Here is a 6,916-nt window from a genome sequence, read left to right as displayed (position 1 = left end):
AAGTGTAGATGAGCTCTCAGATTCTAGGAGCACACGTTTTAGGTGAAGTGGGAAGACTTCACCATAGAAAAGACTCGAAGAATAAAACAAGATCCTGGGCCTGACTTGTGTTTGTGGAACCAACCAGGAGAGCTGCAGGAATTCTGATAAATGGGAATATTTCTTCTCCCCAAGACTGTGATTCCCTTTACTACAATGTTTCAAATGGAAAACAGATGCTCTCTGCCATACTGCGTGTACTCGATTAGAAAGTTGGGACACGTCAAAGCTTTTTAATTTATGGAAGCAAAATAAAGTCATTGGGCATTATTTAAAGTTGCTAAGAAGTCTTAAGGATTTTAAGGTCTGTATACTTGCACTGCCAAGTTTTGGAATCTCTAGCTTTTAAAAATATTAGTATGCTCAAAGATTACCCAAAGTCAGTAACGCTGATACTGAGGCAGGTGCCGGCGAGAGCCACGTTTACTGAGCATGTTCTATGTGCCAGGTACATAATCTCATGGCGTCCTCATGACACTCCATGAGGTCCCGGAGGTCATCAACCCTGGAGCCACCCAGTTTCCATTTGCCCTTTAGCTGCTCACCATGTCCTGATTCCCATGGGCTACCCATTCCCCTCAATTCTCATTCCTTGTGCTTCTGTAGGTGACTGTACCCCAGTGCAGAGATGTGACATGTGACTCAGGCCTAGCCAATCAGAGCATTTCCCCGGCCATGGTAGTTGGTTCAGGGATGGTAACGTGACCCAAGGAGAACCAGTGATGCTGGGGAACAGGATCTGACTACTCCATCGAGGATGAGAAGCTGAGAGGATGTAAGACCAGGAATTTCTGCCTCTAGCTTGTGACCACGAGAGGAGAGCCTCTCTGAGAGCCGTGGGTAGGTGACGTCTCCCCAAGGCGGAGAGCAGAGCTGGGACTGAAGATAGAAAACAAGGGCCTGGTGACATGTTTGCTTGTTTTTTGCTGGAATCAGTCTGAGCTGTTTATTTGTATGTGTCTGAGCTGATAGAAGGGCAAGTATCACTCATATTTCCATGTTGCAGACAGGAAGGTTCTATCTGTTAAGCAAGGGATGATGACAGTTTGAACTGCTATCTACAGGGCATCCCCACCAGATGTGGGGTTGAGTGAGAGAGCAGGAGGGTGGAGGAGAGCACGGTTTCTGATGGCGTGGCTAGGTGGATGGTGGGGTCCTGCCTGAGAGAGAAACTACAGGAGAACTGATTTGCAGGATGGGAAATGAATTCAGTTTGTGCAACACCCAGGTGGGCATGGAGTCTGGAATTCTAAAGAAAAAGTGGGTTGGAGACAAGGGTTTGGATGCAAAAGAAAACCAACAAACCACCACCACCACCAACAAATCAGCTACTCTGAAGGGAGCTCTGTGGTAGGTGGTGTCACTCCAGGTGACCCAGCTGTAGGGAAAGAGGTCTGTTTCCTTGTGCAAGGGTATCTTTGAGTCTCAGGGGCAGAGGATTGAGTTAATTTATTTCTTAGGTCATGGCACTCCTCTTACTGGTCCCCATAAGGACCTATGTCTTTGTTTACATTTGTTATTTATTCCCAATAATCTCCATTCCTGGGACTTCCCTGGTGGTCCAGTGGTTAAGACTCTGCATTTCTACTGCAGGGGGCACAAGTTCGATCCCTGGTCGGGGAAGTAAGATCCCACATGCTGTGCGGTGCGGCCAGGAAAAAAAAAAAAAAATCTCCATTCCCCTTTCCACCTGTGCCCAGGCAGCTATTCTAATGGATTTAACATGTATCTTGTAGTTTGGATGTGTTCCTGCAAAATGTTTTGTTGTTTTAACTGATGTAAATGGGATGGTGCTATAGAACTCACTCTACAGTTTACTTTCTTCACAAAGTACCATGTTTTTAAGATGCATCCATGTTGCCATGTGTTCATTTAATCCCTTTCTTTGACCTGATGCACAGTGTCCATTGTACATGTCCCCCACATCCCCTTCTCTGCCTGGAGCACTTCCACTCCCGGCCACCCTGCGTACTGTTGTAGTAAACATCCTTGCACATATCAACTTATGATCCTGGTGAGCATTTCTGTGGGATATGGGTCTGTGTCATTGTCGGCCTCCAAGAAGGCCCAGTGTTTCTTGCTTCCTGAAATTCACGCCCTCCCATTTTAAACAGGGCTGGCCTGTGTAATCTGTAAGGTACTGCAGGAAGGCTGGAATGTGATTTCCAAGGCGAGGTCATAAATGAGATTACAAACATGCTCACTCTTGGATCACTCTGGGGCCAGCAGTTGCCATGTTGTAAAGACACTCAAGCAGCCCTGGGGCTCCGGATGCATGTGGAGAGAAGCCATCCTGTCAACAACCAGTACTGGCTTGCTCTCCCTGTGAGTGAACCACCTCGGAGCTGGGTCCTTCAGCCTCAGTCAAGCCTTCAGTTGACTGAGCCCCAACTGACGTCTTGACTACAAACTCATGTAAACCAGAAGCATCCAGCAAAACTGCACAAAACTGCCCTAACCTACAGGAACTGAGATTATGGATTTTATTATTGTTTTAAGCCTTTAAATTTTGGGGCAATTTGTTATGCAACAGTAGCTGACTAATACTAACTAACAAAACCCAGGAGGGAGTTGCAAGCTCATTGGGTGTTCCAGTACAAGTTTAGATCATGTGCATAGTTTAGAGAATCAATATGTTTTAAAGAATATAATGGAGTTGTTCTTATTTTTCCAGTCCTTTTCCATCTGACTGATAGGGAGTAGGTGAATGGAATCCCCTAGGCATAAGGCCCTAGAATAGTATCAGATTCTGTGAATGCTACTGGGAGAAGATTGTCTGTGCCAGAGGCCAGCATTTCCAGAGAAATTCCAAAGGATGTCCCAGAGGACTATCTATTGTGGGTCAAAGCACTCTAAACCCTGGTTGGGCTAACAAGAGCCTGGGGACTCTTGCAGCGAGCTGACCCCTCTGGAGGGCAGCTCAGCTAACGTGACCTGGCTGCATGATATGTGGACACAGTGCAATTGCATTTGGCCAGGCTGTTGAAAAGCTTCAATTTGCAGACTGAAGGGACAGAAATTCATTTTCCCTTATTTTTCCAATCTTGGTCTGTAACATAGATTTCTGCGGTGTCATTTCTCTGCCCTCTCCAGTCTTTGTTAAGGAAATGAACTGCTGGAGTTGGATGCCTGTTTCATTTAGAATGCTTTAACAATCCCCAGATACTGGGGCCATTTGGATGTCCCAGGCCATTGGAAATTGAGCTGCTCCAGCCAGGGATTTTTCCATTTCCAATTGTGCTTCATTTTACAAAGTTTATTCAGAAGACACAACAGAGTTCCCATTGAGGACAGAGGGACCAGAACAGCCGACTCACACATAACAGCAATAATATACGCTCATTGCAATATCCCCTAATGATCTCAGGTTGAATAGTACTTTGTGATAACAGAGCTAGCATGTAGTAGGGCCCAGAGTCTTTGAAGAGTGATTGCCCAAGGTCACCCAGCTAGTGTGGGCCATATCTGCCCAAGTCTTCTGACCCCTAGTGCTTTCTGCACTCTGGTCTAGTGCCATCTCCAACCCTGTAGCCAAAGACCATAGATTCTGGGTTTATTGGGTTTGGGTTCTGACCTAGCTGCCAGCAGTGTGACCTTGAGCACGACGTTTACCTTGACAGAGTTTTAATTTCCCCATCTGAGTGGAGAGAGAGGGAGAATTTCACATTGAAATAGTGGAACAAAATTCAGGAGGGCTGGAGTTAGGGTTCAAGGAGTAGATAGCTAGAATGGGAGCCATGGAGGCAGGTAAGGGTTGTATCTGCTGCCTTGTAGTGTAGTTTGGACTTTATCCCTAGGACAGTGGGGAGCCACAGAACCTTGCGGGAAGAGGGTGCTCAGATTTGAATTGAGGGGCCCACTTTCACTGCTGTGTGGGAATAGATCAGGGGTGGGCACAGCCCTATGCTGGGTCCGTGGCTTGGTGAGTATAGAGCAGGCTATATCTCAGCCCCTCTTTTCCCCTTTGGACAGGTGCCCTTGTCCAGTGAATAACCTACAAACCATATGTGACATTCCTGCTTCTCTCAGAAGCACTTGCTAAGTATCATCTCAACAAAGGCCAATTTTCCCCTAAGAGGGATTTGCGGCCATCTGTGATTGGCAATGACTTTCCTCTACCTTAGCCTCACCAGACACCTGTGAGGTGGAGATATTGCCTCCACTTTATAAATGAACAAAGAGACACAGAAGGTTAGTCATAGGTCCAAAGCCACAGTGAGAGGCCACGTGGGGACTCTGAGGTCTCTCTGAACCTAAAGTTTTCGCTCCCCATTTCTTCCCCTCATGTCCTCCACCCATCTGCCATCCATGTTCCTCAAATACGCCTCGGCCCTGCCTCAAAAAGTTAACCACAGAGTTACCATATGATCTAGAAATTCCACTTCTAGGTATACATCCCCCCCAAACTGAAAGGAGACACTCATACAGGTCCTGGTACACCCATGTTCATTGCAGCATTTTTCACAGTAGCCAAAAGGTAGAAAAAACTCAAGTGTCCACAAATGGCTGAACGGATAAACCAAATATATATATTCCACACAATGGAATCTATTCAGTCTTTAAAAGGAAGGAAGTTCTGACACACGCTACAACACGGATGAGCCTTGAAAACATTATGCTAAGTGAAATAAGCCGGGCATAAAAGGACGAATATTGTACGATTCCACTTACGTGAGGTGCCCAGAGCAGTCAAATACACACAGAGAGAAAGCACAGTAGTGGTTACTAGGGCCTGGGGTGGGAAACAGGAATTACTGCTTAAGGGGTACAGGCTTTCAATACGGGATGATAAAAGACTTCTGGAAATACATAATAGTGATGGTTATACAACATTCTGAATGTACTTAGTGCCAATGAATCACACACTTAAAAATGGTTAAAATAGTAAATTTCATGTTTATGTATATTTTACCACAAAAATTTTTTTGAATGAAAACATGCACCTCAGTCCGTACTGAATTATAGCTTTCTGTTCGGGAGAGAGTCTCCTAACCAAGGGTCATGGGCTCCTCTAGGGCAAGACCATCTTGTCTTCACCTTTGTGTGTCTTGTGGCTTTTAGTCACCTCCCCACTCCTAAATTGGCCGTGTGTTGGAGTGAAAGCGGCCCAACTCGCAGCCTGGAGGCTGGTCTCTTCCCTGCAGTCCTGTGGACCTGGCGGGGTGACTAACTTCAGAGTCAGAGGGTAAATAATGCTCTTTCCAGTAATGGCTGAAAGAGGAAGGTTTTGGCCCCATACGCTCAGATGCCCCAGGAGCCCTGTTTCTCAGGCCCCCTTCTCCCAAATGTCCAGGCGTTCCCCAACCTTGCAAGGGGCCAGTCCAGTCCATTCCCAGAGCTGGAACCAAGGGGCAGCTTCCTGAGACCAGAAGATGCTCCTTGCATCTAGAAACTGCAGTGCCACCGAGACTCAGGGACAGCGGAAGTCCGGGGCGGGGTCTAAGAAGATGTTCCGCGAGCTGCAGCTGCCTCACTGGAGTATTGGTGCTGGACCGGGGACCCTGGTGCTGCATCCTACCCCAGGACACCTGCCAGATCAGGGTTCGGGGATTCTCAGAGGGCGAGCACAAGACATCCTGCGGTCCTGTTCTTTAATGCCCCACCAGGCCGAGGAAGTTGTCAGTGCAAATCAGTGAGGAAATGGTTGGCTGCAAGTTCAAATTGAATTCACTTGAGGAAGAGGGGAAAAAGAATGTATTGGCTCTCATAAATGGCCATATTTGGGGTTGGCCTCTGCAGGGTGGACCCAGGGGCAGTTGAAATCATCAAGATTTTCTTCTCCTTCTTGGCCTCTGTGCTCTCTGATTGGTTCTATTCTAAACACAGGTCCTTTTCATGGAGGAGGCAAGAGGGCAACAAGTGGTTTCAGCCTCATATTCTCTCAATTTAGCAACAGCAGTTGAGAGAGTTCGTCTTCCTCCTTAGCTCCGGCAGAAGCATCCCAGGACAGCGTCTAATTGATCACACCCTGAGCATTTGTGCCTCCCTGAATTAATTGCGTTTAATGCCTTGTGGAGGACTATTCTGATTGGCTGGGCCTGACACTGCACAATTACCAAGGGAAGGTGGACTCGTATGATTGACTGGTCCAGCAGGACCCCCAGGGATGGGGGAGCAGCGTGTCAAGGGAAAAGTGCATGCGTTATCAGAGAAGGGAGATGGGAAAGCGTGATGGGCCCTCAAAGGCTTTAAGAATCGAAGTCCGTAACAAGCCCCAAATGGGTGGGCTCCCACTGTGTCTCTTTAAATTCATTCCTAGACCTGCTTCCGCAGAGTGTGGGGCCCTCCCAGAACAGCAGGCTCAGGCCAGTTCTGGGGTCCATAGCCACACTGACCTAGAGCCCCCATTTCCCTTGTGACTACTTTTAGTTTCTTCTTGGGAAGAGCACGAGAAGTCCCTTCTTCTTTGGCTCCCAAGTCTGGACTCATCTTCTGTCTCAGCTCGGGAACCCTTATTTCGGGGGAAAACTCCACCTGGTCAGACTTCAGTTTGGGCACAGGCTCGATGTACTGGAGGTGCTCAGAAAAGACTTGCTTCATCTCTTCACCCTCCCGGTCATGCTCCCTTCTCTTCTCCATGCCCTCTTGCATCACGGGCTCCCAGAAGAGTCAAGCATGGTGAGAGGATGGGTGGCCCAGACCTGGCCCGCCTCAGACAAATGAATGAGTGAATGAGTGAATGAATGAATGAATGAGTGGGTGGGTGGACTGACCGACTGTGCTAAACTTCAGAAGGCGGTGAAAAAATAAGACACTCTATTCCCAAGAGGTATTGGCAAATGGCATCTCTGGCCAGCTTGAGTTTGGGAGCTATCGTATCCTGAATCAATTTTCAGACTTGAACAAAAATGCATATCTATCTCCCTCTGGTTCCCTC

At 47.5% G+C, this 6,916-nt stretch overlaps 1 non-coding gene across 1 annotated transcript; it reads left to right on the top strand.

Moving 5' to 3' along the window:
* Window positions 1-1,589: 1,589 nt before the first annotated feature.
* TRNAR-UCU (transfer RNA arginine (anticodon UCU)) lies at window positions 1,590-1,662 on the top strand. The gene has a single exon. It is a non-coding gene; the product is annotated as a tRNA-Arg (tRNA).
* Window positions 1,663-6,916: the final 5,254 nt, after the last annotated feature.

The sequence above is a fragment of the Orcinus orca genome, chromosome 2 (genome assembly GCF_937001465.1).
Source record: "Orcinus orca chromosome 2, mOrcOrc1.1, whole genome shotgun sequence".
NCBI classification, from domain to species: Eukaryota; Metazoa; Chordata; class Mammalia; order Artiodactyla; family Delphinidae; genus Orcinus; species Orcinus orca.
Note: the sequence above shows the minus strand (reverse complement) of the source record. Positions and strands in the feature narration are given on the sequence as shown.